The 15,914-nt window shown below is 35.2% G+C and overlaps 1 long non-coding RNA gene across 1 annotated transcript in view; it reads left to right on the top strand.

The window, feature by feature from the left end:
- The window catches only part of LOC105513388, a 30,412-nt gene extending 29,377 nt beyond the window's left edge, over nucleotides 1-1,035 (top strand). The window contains exon 6 of the long non-coding RNA XR_001002014.1: nucleotides 78-1,035. This is a non-coding gene — a long non-coding RNA (uncharacterized LOC105513388). The remainder of the gene's footprint in view (nucleotides 1-77) is intronic.
- The last annotated feature ends 14,879 nt before the right edge of the window (nucleotides 1,036-15,914 follow it).

The raw sequence follows: 15,914 nt of genomic DNA, 5'->3' as shown, positions 1-15,914 counted from the left end.
ACTAATAAGAAACATAGACATCTAGAATGCGTCCATAACATGTAATAAATATGATGCTGATTTATATCTCCCCTCAGATTAGGAGCCGGGGAGGGATGAGAAGTTAATTGAGCTGAGCATCTCAGGAACAGGAAGTCACAGCTGAACAGGAAGAGTTGATTCCACTGAGAAAAGAAATCAGCTTGGACAGAGATCTTCTTCTCAACACCAAAAGGCCCCTTTGAGTTTTTATAGCAGGAGTCCCCAGTTCTAGGAAGCCAAGCACAGGGCAAACTCTCTGTGTACTGACTTTCAAACTGTTTGGTTTTGGATCCCTTCTCACATAGTCTGAAGGGAAAGGAGGTGTACTTGTTTCATTGGATTATATGGAACATCAGAAATCTGGTGGGGTGGCAGTGGTGGAATCTCTTAAAAGTCTTTTGAATTCCTTCGTCACTGAACTGGTTCTAGTTAAATCTTGAGCAAAGAGATTAAACAAAAGAAAACAATATCACAGATACTGAACAAAAAGGAATAGTTCATGTATCTGAAGAGCTCTTTAATCCTAAGCATAGTCAAGGAATGGTTTAGAGGACTTGCCTAAATCAATTTCACTTCAGAATGAAGACAATATCTGGGTCAGTGACCAACATTAATACAAGAAAAAAAATCATTAGCTAAATAATGAAGTGACAGGAGTGGAGGAAGGTGAGAGGAAAGAACACACTAAAAAGGGAAACAGAAGACATGAGCAAAAGTACAAAGGAAAAGGAAAAGAAATTGAATCTTTCTCATTTTTTTCCCCTTTGATAAAACATTCAGAACAAAGATTATAACCATACCTACTGTATAAAGGTTTAACATGCAGGAGATAGTTACACATCAACATAAGACCAGTTAGAAGTTCATGTCCAAGGTCAATGATACATTTTTCTTATTGCAAATCTTATATGCAGAAACCTAATTATGAGATATGAGGATTGACCCAGGCAAAAAGACAAACATTTTACAAAACAAAAATACACCTAATTCTCTAAATAAAAATGTTTTCATCAACACATTTAAAATATTATATCTCTAAAATCAGGATAAGTTTAAGTCATAATATGGAAAAATGTGCTTTTCAGGTAATGTAAAATACATGTATTTCTGCATTCACAAATACATTCCACTTGCTAAATAGATTTTGGTTTCAATTCTACTGACATATGCTTAATAAACCTAAAGTTCTAACCATGTTCTTTTGGTAAAATGTCAATTTGCACATGTATTCAATTTGCTTCCAGTCTTTTTTCCCATATGTTTATTGACTTTTAGCTTAGTCCCTGCGCTTCTTACAAATTATTTTCCTCTCTCTTAAGATGAGGACTGATCTAGCTCAAGTTATGCACCTAAAAACTTAGTTGTAAGTAAAAAATAGAACAATAAAAATAACAACGTGGAGTTATCTCCGTTACGTGCTCTGTACCAAACAAGACACTTTATTAGGTAAATCAATTATTAGTGCTTCATTTCAGGATAGTCTCAATACGATGTTTTTGCACCTTATTGTGGATTTTAATAAATTTTTGGCTTAAACAAACTGAAATTTATCAGCTTACATAGTGATATCCACCATAGGCAAATATATTCAGGGAATTTCTGTTTGACTAACAACATCCTCCAGTGAACACCCCCACTCCGTTTTTGTCACACATGTGGTGGTAAAGAAAGGGAAGAGAAAAATCTTTGGAGATGTTGTGACAAAACACACAAACTGTAAGGTCAAAATGCTTGATGGAAAGATTCTGTTATCTCTAGAAAAAAGTATCTTTCAATTTACCTCTGCCTCAAACGATTGTCTGGTCATATTCGGACATTAGTCACCTGCCCTAAGTCACACAGTTTGTAGCACTGCTAGAGAATCTAAAATGTGATGCTCACCTCATTCAAGACTGTATCCTTTTTTAGCAGGAAAAAATGGAAAAAGATTTTAAGTTAAAACAGAGTTCATAAACATCAACTAGGGGTTGAAGAGGGCAGTCTGAATCCCCAAATTCTTTACATTCAACTATGCGTGGTCCCAGTTGCCCAGATAACTCTGAAACTTATGGTTTGAAATTTTTGGTTACTGGCCAGCATGCATTCTGATTGGTTGCTGTATCCATTTTAGTTGGTCCATTTATACTTAACAGCTTTATTTACTTATTTTAGAAACAAAGTCTTGCTCTGTCACCCAGGCTGGAGTGCAGTGACACAAATGTGGTTCATTGTAACCTTCGACTCCTGGGATCAAGGGATCCTCCTGCCTTAGCCTCGTAAGTAGCTAGGACTACAGGCACCTGTCGTCATGCTTGGCTTTTTCTTTTCTTTTCTTTTTTTTTTTTTCAGAGATGGGGTCTAGCTATGTTGCCCAGGCTAGTCCCAAACTCTGGCTCTTAAGCAATTCTCCCACCTTGGCTTCCCAAAGTTCTGAGATTATAGATGTGAGCCATCATGCTGGGCCTTAACAGCTTTACTGAGGTAAAACTGATATGTAACAAACTGCTCATATTTAACTATATAATTTAAATGTATCTCTATGTATACACCTGTGAAGCCATTATCACAATCAAGATAATGAACACATCCATCACTCCTCCCAAGGTTTCCTCATGCCTCTTTGTAATTCCTGCCTCCTGACCCTCCCCAGCGATAACTGCTGATGTGCTTTTGTGCCTATACGTTAGTTTGAATTTCCTAGAATGTTACATAAATGATTTGTACTCATTTTTGTCTAGCATCTTCCACTCAGAATAATTATGTTGATTCTTCCATGTTGTAAAATGTATTCGTGGTTTATTCTTTTATACTGTTGGGTAATATTTCATTGTTGGACTATACCATGATTTGTTTATCTATTCACTTGTCCGTGGACTATTGTCTAAATTTTTAGGGTTATTAAGCTGTGCAGTGCTGAACTTTAGATGGGTGTACAACTATTATTCCATTTAGCCTATTTTTCTAATCCTAGTTAGCAGTTCCTCATAGTGTAATTCTTCGAAGGAATATTTCTGTTTCACAAAATGTCAACATCTTAGGGTTTGCAAGCTATTGCACTTTTTTTCCCCTTTAATTTAGGCTGGATTGGTCAGCTTAGTCAGTCAACAGTGTTTGAGAGACCTGAATAGCCAAATTAGGAAAAAGTATTGCAAGTTTATCTGAGATCCTTGGGAATAAAGATAGCTTTCCACTGAGTTTCATTGATTCTTTTCTTACTTAATTTTTTGTTTCTGTTTGTTTGAGGAAACTATGTAAAACTTAGGTGTTACTAACTTTTTTAAACAAAAATTAATTACAGTAATACTTATAACTAAGCTAAGAGTAAAAGATATATTTAGTTAGGGGATAAATTCATTTTTATTTTCTAATTTCGAGAAACATTTTTAAAACTAAGAGGTTTTTATTAGAATTGGAAAAATATATATTGATGTTATTTTTTTAACTGAAGGATGTAAGACCAAGATGGGGCAGATTTCTAATTTTACTGATTGGCACTGTAGGAAAATGCTCATATTTCACAGGTATAACATTATTAATGCCCAATCCCGTAGTCCTTTTTCATGCAGAACTCCCACTGGGAGTACCACATGAGAAAGAAATTCAGGATGAGACCCGATTATTATAACTCACAAGACTAATTATGACTTTGAGTTTTCCTGGATAAGCTAATTCTTTCTGCACCCTGGGATCAGTAAGCACAAAAGTAGTCTCACTAGGGCTTCACTACGTTTAACATTATGTATATTTACAAATAAATTCAGAGACATTAAACAGTACTTCAGTTCTCCTCCATTTTCTTTGTAGTTTGTTTTTAAAATTATAAAAAAATTTAAGACAATGCTATAGGTGTAGTTTTACTTTAAAAATAATAATAAGGTACACACCAGTCATTTATTTTTTGGCTTTGACTCATCTGTTTTAAATAGACTATTTATTTTCATCAGCATCACTCGTGAGTAAGACTAAGGAGGGACATTGGAAAGCAAGGATTAAAGAGAACTTCAAAGAAAAAAGTACGATAGACAAATAGGAGTTGGAAGGAAAAGACAGAAAGAGAACAACTGTTGTAGATAAAAGAAGACTGTGGCAGGAGGGGCTTAATTTTATTTTTATTTGTGGAGAGCTTTGTGAATGACATAAAATGATTACATATTCTTGAATGATTTAAAATCAGTGTCTGATTTTCTGGTTTGACAAATCTCACAATCAATGATTCCAGAGTTTTCTATGATGCCACTATCAACAAATCCCTCCAACAGCCTTTTTTATTCAGTTACCCATTGTATCTCTATATGAGAGAAAGTCTCTTTGTGTACTAAGTAATTTCCGTGTTGTGAGGTCTCTTGTCTTCAGATACCTTCAATTTTATGCTTTAGTCAGAAAACTCACATAGCATTCAAAAAGGAAAACTCAAAGCAATATAGACTTTTGTGCCCTTTACAAAGAATTAGAGCTGTGTGCCCCTACCAATATAGCAATATATTATATAAGGTCAGTACTCCTTTTCACATGCCTCTAATACAGATACATTTTATGAGGTAGAACAGCAAACACTGAATCCCTCTAGTAGAGATGCACAAAACAAGTAATTATAGTTAGTTGTAGAAAAATAATTATGCAGTTGTGTGATGAAAACCAGTTTTTAACTGGGAGGGGAAATTCTACCAAAAAAGCATTTGGAAAAGCTAAATGTTGTGCTCTGGGAAACTTCCAAATGCAGCTGTATCACCAAAGAGAGGTACCATGGTTTTTTTTTTGTTTTGTTTTGTTTTGTTTTGTTTTGTTTTGTAATAGCACATTGTACAATGGTACATTGAATGTAATACAGTATGCTCATGTACAAGGCACATATAATTACTGCTATTTTCTGTTGACTTTTCTGTCTAAGTGACCATTTTCTCTATTACCCACTCATATAATATTTTAGCAAGAATACCCTTTATTGTCACTTAATGCTTACCAGCTAGTCCTTGATTATGATTAAATAGACACCAAGGATCACTAACAGTTCTTATTTGGTGTCAGCTATTACTATCATAAATGTTACTGCATATTCCATATGTTCAAGATATATATGATAGCATTTAATATAGGAAAAAAGCAAACGGGGCTTTATTCATAATGTGGCATATTTTTCTATACATTAGAGAGGACATCAATGAAATGTGTACATTTCCACAGAAGGTATTTGTCGCAAATATCTAATGTTCATTCTGCTCTTACATACACCTAACCCTCATTGAAGCCAAGAGGATTTTGCTTCCTTACTGTTAAGCATGGTTGTTCTGGGCCCTTTTAACTAAATCCACTACCATGAATGAAGTTAGAGCAGGAACAGCAAGTACAGCTGCATTTAGGCTTATATCAGCATTTCCGTTTAACACATTTTTAAACTACATTTAAGGAATGTGGAGGTTATGACATGAAATGACAAAACCCAGGCGTGTGAGCTGGATGAGACTATCTTTAGCCAGGCTTCCTGGGCCAACGGGAATGAAGAATACGGTCTAAAGAAAGAGGCTCAGCTTTGCCTCAGAATTTTCAGGAGTGTGGAGGCTCTTTTTAAAGTCTTAATATTAAGCGTATCTTATCTATATACCATAATGGCATCTGTGGTCAGCAAACAAGCCCGTGAAGCTTGAGGAAGTTTCCATCCTAATCCTTTCATTGCTTCTTGCTACTTCCTCCTCCCTACAGCCATATACTGGACTCCATACTACTACAAAATGAAAAGAGCAAGCAAATAAGACTACCTTTGGTACAATTTCCATGGTTGCTTTCAAGTGAAATGCAACTTCTCTGCGTTTAGTAATTTGAGTTACTAAACTCTAAAACTGGTTTAGTAATTTGGGTGTAGAAAGGAATTGGTCAAGATAGAACCTTTAAAAATCCATTTTATTATATGATGATCAATGTTAAAATAATGACAAATCTATCTATATTGCACATACCTGTATACATATATCTGTATATTCTTGTGAAATATAGAAACCTTGGTGCACATACCAAAGGCTCTGTATTCATTTTTGCTTAGTTATTACCATTAATATCTTTGGGATATTTATTCATTGTAAATCTATCTTTATCTCCTCATTTTCTAATCAGTTGTAGAGCTTGATAGTAAATACACATGTTAGAGTGATATATTACATTGTCATTAATAACAAATTATTATATATCATATTCTAAATGTTTTAGCACACTAACATTTTCTCTTAGCAATTTAAATGATACAGCATAATCAAACATAAAATCTGAAATTGTATCTACTGAGATTTTGAATAAAAATATTATTAAATCTGTTGCTATTTTGCAAGCTATTTTATTTTTAAAATGGTAATGTTTTCTTTAAAAACTTGGAAAAATAAATATTTGTTGCTAATTTCATACATTTATTTTGGCATACAGCATAGTGATTATTAATAATTGTTCTCTTTAAAAAGTAGATCTACTCATTAGGGGGATTGGGTTTTTAAATATAATGTTAAGATTAGTGTAATTAAGTACTTTGAATTCTTAAATACTCATTTAACCACTCCAAAAATATATATATAAGTTGAATGCTTTTAAAAGTTCTTCAAAAACCATTGTCAGTTTTATTTTGTAAAATCTACTTCAAAAATTAGTAGACTACTGTGAAAGAAATGCTTTTAATAGAGAGATGAAAAAAAGCGAGGAGGAGGGATTCAGGAGGAGAGAAGTGTCAAGTGAATCAATATGATTAATTAAATTAAATGTGGATTCATAAAGCTCATATTCACAGATTTACACAATATATTCACAGTGACATTTAAAACATGTTTGGAAATCCCTAAATAAAGTCCCACGTACATGAAGACATTTTTCATCTTTACAAAATAAAAAAGTATCTACGTAATAAAATCATATATCTTTACTGCTAACTACTATATATGTTAATAGTTCTTTGACAGAAAAACAATTTTCAGCTGTAAAACTTTTAAAGGAAAATATATCTAGTTTTGCTACTTTCTGAGAGGTTTATCCTTAAGCCTATCCATAATCTTGGCTACAAATATAGCGTAAATACTTTTTCTTGTTTTTAATTCATATCAAGGTCGTTTTGGTGTTAAGCCATTAAATTTACAACTCTCTATGCTGTTCTTCTACTGGGTCACTAAACTGTTAAAACTTTGCAGGTCAAATATTTATAAGAATAAATGTTAATTTTTACAATTTGTAAAATATGATGTAGAGGAAAAGAACTGGTTCTTAAGTTTCTGAAATATATTTTTTTTAAAAAAAAACCTCAGGCAACACAAAGACAAAAGTGATACCTTAAGCCTACTTGTAGAATTAATATGTCTGAATGATAAAAATGAAAACAGGGTCTTTAACACAACATAACACCTAAAATAAGAGATTTGGAGAGAATATCCAGGTTCTGACAGTACTTACTGGTGTGATTTTTATGTAAGTCAATTTAACTTAAGAAAATTAACAGTCTTTAGGTATTAATTCTGAGTTGTTTATGATTACTCTGTCACAAAAGTCTATTAATGTTAGTGGGTTTCTCCTCCAATCCTGTGTATTTCATATTAGTATAAAGCCTTTTATTCTTGCTTTCATGAAGAGTATATTATATTGCTTTCACAACAATTCAGTCATAGCTCAAGCTATTTTAACAAATGACAATTTTTCCCTGTAAAAAAAGGTTCCAAGATGAAGATTTTACATCACAGAGAAAATGGAGGAAAATTGAGAGAATACTTTATTTCCTTTAGTAGCTTGCTATTGATGATGAAAAACAAGGAAACAAATATAATTGGTAAAACAAACCCCAAAGGAAGTTTCAAGTATCTCAAATAGGGGAATATTCTTAGTTGTAAATTGCTCAATTTTATTCCTAGAACCTAAACTATGTATCCCTACCCTCCCCCCCACCACCACCCCAATCTTGCTTCCAATTTCAATACTTCAGCCTTATCAAGTAAACAAGCTATTGTTAGAATAGAAAATCCAGCTAAGGTTTGAGGGCTGCTGCCACGTCCTTCTCTTCCTAGCACAATTCGGTGCCAATAGCTTTTGGAAAAGGGAAGAAAGAAAGGTCTGCCACTGTGGTGCGTGGAAGTAAAGGGGCAGAGGGGCATCACTTCAATCTCTTGGCTCTGGTTCTTTCTCACTCTCGCATCTCCAGAGAAAAGAGATGCTCTTCATTCACAAAACAAAACAAGAAAATCTCTATAATTATTTTTGGCTCAGCTCCATTGAAATTCATTCTCCTGGAAGAGTCTCTGTTTTAGATTAAAACAATGCTTAGAATATTCATTCTCTGCTCCCCTTTTCTTTCTTTCTCTCTCACTACCCCTGCATGCCACCCACCCCCAACCCACCCAGCCACCACCATGTTCCTCTTGCTTTCTCTATTTCTCAGTCTTGGTTTCTTTTGCTCTCTGCCCCTGCCTTGGGTTATATTTTTTCTTAATAGTACCAAAGTTAGGCCTCAGAGATTGCTAATACCAGTGCCTACAAGTGCCTACTCAAGGTCTCCATGTTTAATGTCATTTGTTCAATCTCCTCCCCTCTTTCAGTCAGGGAATTTCCCCAATCCTGTGTCACTGGTCATATTTTACGATTGTTGATTTGCTGATATAATGTTTCAAACCAAAAAACAGATCACTTCTTGTTTTATCCTGTTCAGTAAAATTGGGAATACAATTTACTTTCGCTTTCCTACAGACCTCTCTTCAATACCTAGTCCTCAAAAGATGAATAAAATCTTCGTTGTCCATAGTACATGATAGTTATTAAATTTCAGCAGCAAAGCATAGAAAATTATTATATAAAAAATCTAAATTTTACCATTTAGTCAGACAAAATTTAATACATGAAACAAGGATGTAACTATACATTTTTTTTATCACTTTTAACCTTGATTTTTTTTCTTTATGGTAAAACTTTTGCCTCTTCTCTTTGCTAAGGGAAAACAATTTCAGCAAATGGAAAGTCAAATTCCTTTTCCAAACAAAGTTTGTGTGTACATATTAACAAAAGTTATTTGTGCTATGAAATGTGGGATCCTGTTTCCTGAAACAGTGGATTCATTTTGGATCCTACTACAAGACAATAATTTTATTTATAATGACTTACATCCTGTGGAATTCCAATTTCTCATACCTTTCAATTTTTGGTGACTGTAGACAAAAGTTGCTGATAAACCTTTTACAGAAAGAGGCGGATCTGATACCTACATTCATTAATATTAATGCATTATTCTGTTTCTTACTTTCTAATTGTAATAATGAATTTGAGTTCGTTTCAAATTCTTGGTTGTTAGCAAAGGCATCCAACCTTAGTACCCATCACCCGTGGAGTGCGCTTCCTATTTAGGGGTACATTTCTGCTCCTTTGAACAATGAATGTTTTATGTGGATACTGTATTCATATATAAGTAAGCCCTACCCTTCCTGCACCATCTTGACAAACAGAACAAAATCCTGACAGTTGCCTAGATCTGAAATGTCTCTAGGATTTCCTATATGCTCAACAACACAAAAGCAATTGTGTAAGCGTGTATTTAAAAGAGTTTGAAAATCCATTCAAAGACTTCACAAGAACTGATTACTGAACTCCATTTGGTTTACCAAATAAAGAGGAGAAAAGAAAAAAAAAAGGAAAAGCACACACACTGCCGTTAATTACACTGTAAACATTAAATAAATATTCTTTATTTCTATCCTTTGCCCTTTTCAAAAAGAAAGGTGGTAATTTACGTGTACTGTGCCTCTTTCCTCTCATTGTTTTAATTCCTTTCTTTCTGGCTTCTTTTTACTTCCATAGAAAAGAGGTGGACATATTTGAGAAGATAGAAATGTTTACTTAGTACATTTGTACATTTTTTTCATGTAAAGAAAGAGCCTAGGCACCTTCTACTTTCTCATATGACCTTTGTTAAGCCACTAATCTGGAAGCTGCATTTTAATTACAAAATATTGTAAAGGGAATATAGTAGGAATACACGACCTTTGATTCCTAGCCAAATGAGAGAAGTTTAATAGCAATGTATGGTTGCAGGAATGGTTATGCTTGGGATCCATATGCATGTTCAACTCACACATTCAGGCAGTGCAATAAAGCAGGGAAAAAACAGCTGATACACAAAAGGGACCGTCTAGACAGTACCCCATCAGTCTGGCTAAATTTGGTGCTGGCACTCCCAACGGGATTGTAATATAATTGTTCTGGTGTCTGCGTTCATTCTCCCTGTCAAACACCATTCCAAATATACATCCTTCTCCCCCCAACCATTCTTGTTCCACAAATATGAAGCCCAAACTATGCCATGTTGGAGAGGGTGTTAGATGGCTCAAGCCAAAGAAAATGTTATAATTTAGCAAAATCACGTTGTTTAATTCCTTAAAAAAAAAAAACAAAAACAAAAACAAAAAAACCCTGTTACTTCTTAGCTCCAAATAGAATTAATTTCAGTCAAATTGTAATAATTTAAATTAAGAACATGGAAAAGATTTCAATGCAAATACAAACAACCTGAAAATATTCAGCACCTTAGATGAAAGCAAATAGGCCTTTTTACTCCCTTATATTTATTAGCCTCTGTCAGAAAATTTAACAGAAATCAGAGATGTGAAAGTGTAATGATCGACATGGATCATAAATTCTAATGAGGAAAAAACCTAATAAAAAAATGTTAAGCAAAAGCATTGAAAAAAAGCAAATTGTGTATTTTTTCTTTCTTGTGCTTAAAGCCATGATTTTTTTTACTCTAAACACCTTACGAAAGTTGAATTTGTGATATTTATATATGAACAACTTCATAGTTTTGGCTTTTTATAAAAGAAACCAGCCATATTTACACACAAATTTATAATAACTATCAATTAATATTTTAAAAATATTTTGATTTAAAACACTGAGAAAATGAAAATCACTACTTACAAAATAGAATAAACCAAAAGGCACACGATTAAAATGAATAATACACAGATTATTAGCAAAAACATTTATAATCTAAAAACTTCCACAATGTTGAAATTAAAACTGTCAGATTCCTTTTTTTTTAAAAAAAGGAAAATTCAGACTTTAGGATTACCATATAATATAATCACAGATGCATTTATTTTATTTTCTGTTTTAACATGTCACGTCTGGGCATTGCTTAGATATTAAAATTGGGCAGTAAACCTATATTTTAATCTTTTTTTAAATTCGAAGAAATGATATTTTGGGAAAGAAGCTGGGCTGTTTGTTTTGTCTTGTTTTATTAAGTGCAAATCTATGTTTGTACTTCTGATTTTGGAGGCTTAATAATCCTTTCCTTGATGCTGTAAATAGAAATTGGTCTCCCACCTCCCAGCAGTTTTGAGATTCTAGATTAGGAACCCAAGTGAGTGAAGAAATCTCCCAACCCCCATCAGGGACTACTCTAACTAAAGAAAAATCAAAGAAAATACTTCAGGCACTACATCCTGCCTTTATCCAACTTCAGGAGGCTGAGAGACAAACACACCAACCAAAACGGGGCACAAGCGAGAAATGGCTGTTCCAGAAAGAAGCAACACACAGAGTCTCAACTCGCACAAAGACAGAGCACCAATTACACAGAAAACCACCACCAAAGCAATCCAGAAACACTCAGATATGCTTTAGAGATGCCTTAAAATGCTCACGTGGAAAAGAAAGAGAAAATAAGTTTAAGAGATTGTATCCTTTTATTTTTAATTTTTAAAAATGTAATTAGTGACTTCATACTTTTTCCTTCTTTGTATAAAATTGCTATTCTGATGTGCACATGGGAACTAGAAACAGTCATTAAAAAGATAATAATATTTGAGCATAGTGCCTGCTGGAAGCTGGGTATTTTGCTTGTGATTTTTTTTATTCGCTTTTATTTTACTTTTTTAGAATACATACATGGTATAAAGTGAAAGAAAGTCATACTGCAGGTCTCTGTGAGATGAGACAGCGTAGCAAAATCTGAGTTTTATACTTAGTTTTCAAACTATTGAATAATATCCTTTGAGACCTCTTAGGTCTTAACTGGATTAAAATGAATATATTTGTGCTCCGGCTCTTTTCAGCTAACTAATGTACATGTGAATTGATAGTGTACGAGGGAGTAGGCGAGAGCAAGTGTATATGACACTGGGAGTGGATGCAGGGGCCAGGCCGAGTGTGACTGTGTGAAGGAGCGTGCAGGACGGTGTAGGCTGTCTGGACAGAGTGAGAGAAATGAAAATTAGCAGGCCTTGGGGTCTGGTGCGTTTTGTCCAGAACCACAAGAGAAGCTTAGTTGGGAGATGAGGGGGGAGGGGAAGGGTGTTGGTGAAGGGAGGGTGGAGAAGGAGGTGTGGCGTGTGTGTGTGTGTGTGTGTGTGTGTGTGTGTGTGTGTGACTCTGAGGTTTCAGTTATGGTTGAGCCTTGGGTTTTTGTTTTGGCGGTTCCCAGCATAAATAGGCTGGAGTTTCAGGTTCAGGGTGGAGTGCATGCCAGGGGATCGGATCGTCGTTCTGAGTTTCTCTTTCTGGCCCTTCTCTATGGTTGCTGCTCAGAACATTGCGGCTGTGAAGGATTGGGGGGAGAAGCAAGGGATGGGGGTCTGTCTGCAGCTGCCCCTCTCACACTTGAATAAAAGAACTTTTTTTTTCAGGGGTAGGGAAGCTGTGAATACCTTTCCCAATAAGAGATGAGGCATATTGAAAACTATATTAAATTACCCTGATTAACAATTTAGCCACGAACAGGGGAGCTTTGGGAGATCTCTATAGGCAGGACTGGGGGCTATTCATGCCAGCAGCTAAGAGGTCGAAAGGTTTCTGAAGTTCACAGGCTCAGAGCCTTTGTTATGCTAACAGACAATCTCAAATCAGCTGCCTAGTGGAGTGTGAAATATAAATGATTCCTTGAGAACTTCCAATAAGTTGTCACTCTTGCTCTCCAAATACCAGGACAGGCTGCTAATTTCTAGCGGGCCCTTTTGCAACATTGCTAGCCCTAAATGAATGCCTTTGTAGTTCAAATAATCTTTTCAAGGGAGCTGTCCTATCATCATAGCCCAAATGCATCTTGGTTTTGACTATTAAATGAAAATCAGGGCTCAACTGTGCTTGACTTTTCCAAGCGCCCGATGTTTGGGAAGGATGGTGGCAGCTCTCATGCACAACAAGTTAGCACCCACTGCAGGAGGGCCAGGGCATTAATAACAGCCCACAGCCCCCAGCTACCCCAACTCTCACCCCCACTCCCTACTGGGAACAAAGCTCCAGGAGAGATTTACGTGGCTTCCCTTGGGCTGGACTACCTTCCTCTTTCAACCACACCAACATTTCTTTAATTTATGGACCCTCTATCCAAGAGGATAGCCAGCTGACCTGCTAGCATCTGACCAGTCACTTCGAAGCATCAACTTTGGGGATGGATGTATTCATTCTTCAGGGCAGATGAGAGGTCAAGGGGAAGAGGGCAAGGTGTGTGTCCAGGCCATGCCCCTAGTATCAGATGCCTGTGGATATTATTTCATCATTTTCCCATGAGAAGGATGTGAACATGGCTTATGATCTTGAGGGTGACCTTTGAGCAGGTCCCGATGGATAGAAAACCAGTCTTGGCTCTCGGAGTTAAAATTGCAAAGCTTTTAAAATAAGGAAAAACACCCCCATTCTAAATCTCAAACAAGCTGAGAGGAGTGAGAATGAGAATCTATCAGGGAGAGTGTGCTCAAACATTCTTATAGAAAGGACAATGCAATTTATACAAATAAAGAAAACACCAGGCAAGAGGACAGAAACCAAAGGAAATTAGAAATCCATCTGCATCAGCCTTCACAAAGGAAAGGATAAAACCTTACAGCAATAACTTGGGTCCTGAAAATTTTGATATTTTTGACTCCATGACTTCCACTTCCTTGTTGAAATATAAAAAGGTCCATGATAGCACAGAAGCTTCAGCTTTTTCCAAACAGAGCAGGTTTGATTTTTGAGGCAAGGAATGGGAAAAAATCAAATGGACTACATTTCTTAGTATATAATTAGGGTAAGTTTACATTCATATAAACAATATTTTAAAATACGTCATTAAGTAACCTTATGAAGCTGGATGATACAGTCATACAGAAAAACCGAGGGCCTTGGTTTCTCGTCATCTTATTGTTCTTCTAATTACAATGATTTAAAATGATTACATCAAAAATATTCTGGGGAAGTTAGTTTTTACTGGTATAGAAACTGATTTAAGTAAACATTTTTTGTACTCTAGGTCTACTAAAACTTCTGACTATATATTAAAACATGAATTAGATATAAATAAGAATGGTGGCATAACTTTCATCAGTTTTGAAATCATCTAGCTTACATTTTAAAATCTTTTTTAAAAAGCCAGGGTAGACAGTACAATTGTGAAGGACTCTGGGATTCAACTCAGAGAATTTGGTCCTTAGACTAGGAGCCAGTGTTTAAGAACCAGGTCATCTTTGTCTTTCAAATTCTTATTTGTTTCACTCAGTAAAACAATCTGCAAATAATATTGCCTAGGAAAATTAGTTCAGATTACTGACACTACAGGAGTAAAAGTTTATGGTTTCTTCTGTCAAATGTCAAAATTAGACAATAATGTATTACTGATCCACTCACACCCTTCTCAGGGAGACTTAGCATCCTTGTTATCCTTATTTTACAGACAGTAAAGTGACTGGCTTTGGATGCACTTCTAATTATGCAAAACAGAAGGCAACATTGATAGCTAAAAGTTCAGCACATGAGAGACAATGTGCCTAAATTTAACTTTTCATCTCTTTTCCATTTTTAAAAATTTAATTAACATTACATGGTAGAGTATCTACACGTTATTGACACATTCTGGACATTCAAAGGAGAAATACTTTCCCTGTGCTTTCCAAATACTTATTTTACCACTTCGAAGTGTCCTCTCTCTTTCCGTCTTTAACACATCAAAACAGGGAAGAAAGCGCTTTTGTGTTATAACTACAGAGAAAACATTTGAGAATCTGTCAATGCACTGAATACCAGCACCAGTTTGGGGGTTGGTTTGTTTTTTTCCCCCTGCCGTGGTATTTCTTTTCCCTCTGCTTTTGCAGTCTTTAAACTCTGACCACTTTGAGAAAAGCAATGGTTGAAATGAAAAGTTAGGACAAATTGCATTAAACCTGTGTGTTGCCAGAATATGAGCGTGATGAAAGCAGGGTTGGGACATTATGGAGCCATAGCAGCTCTCCACACACAGAAAATTAAAATAAAATAAAACATAAAAGCTGTTTTTTTTTTCTCTCTCTCTCTCTCTCTTTCTTAAATACCCATGATCTAAGAGAAAGGGAATTCCTGTTTTAAAAAAAGTTTCCAGGGTTGCCATTTCTCCATAGTGGGGGTGTCTGAATGTGTGTGTTTATGTGCGTGCATGTGAGTATGTGTTTGGGGAGAAAAGAAAGAATGGGGAGGAGGAAGGGCAGATAACTTTACTGACATATTAATTCTTTAGATAGCAGTAAATGAATGGTCCAAATAGACATTTGTTTCGCTTAATAAGTTTTGTACAGGTCTCTTACAAGCTGTAGCATATGCTTCATTTATATGTATATTTATTTAGAAGTTTAGAGAATAATAGGTGTAGTTTGGCTATAGTAGCAGTTATTATTTAAAGTCCAAAGAGGTTACAACTTTTCTGCTACTCTAAACATGAATACAAAGGTCTCTTGTATATGCCTCTTGCTTTATGTTGAGGGCCAATTAAAAATAAAGATAATATTCTAACTGTCAAGGCTTAGGAGGCGAAAGAATGAGGCTAAAAGGCAAAACGACTCCAAGATGGCTGCCTCTTCCTTCTTCCCCCTCCTTACTGCCTGTTTTCCACATGAAAATTAATGTAATATTTTGTTTAGAAATCACATTGTAGGTCATTTGCAAATGAGGCAGCCTCTGAGGCACCA

Source organism: Colobus angolensis, unplaced genomic scaffold (genome assembly GCF_000951035.1).
Source record: "Colobus angolensis palliatus isolate OR3802 unplaced genomic scaffold, Cang.pa_1.0 Scaffold23, whole genome shotgun sequence".
NCBI lineage: Eukaryota > Metazoa > Chordata > Mammalia > Primates > Cercopithecidae > Colobus > Colobus angolensis.
The sequence above is the reverse complement of the archived record's forward strand: the minus strand, read 5'-3'. Positions and strand labels throughout refer to the sequence as shown.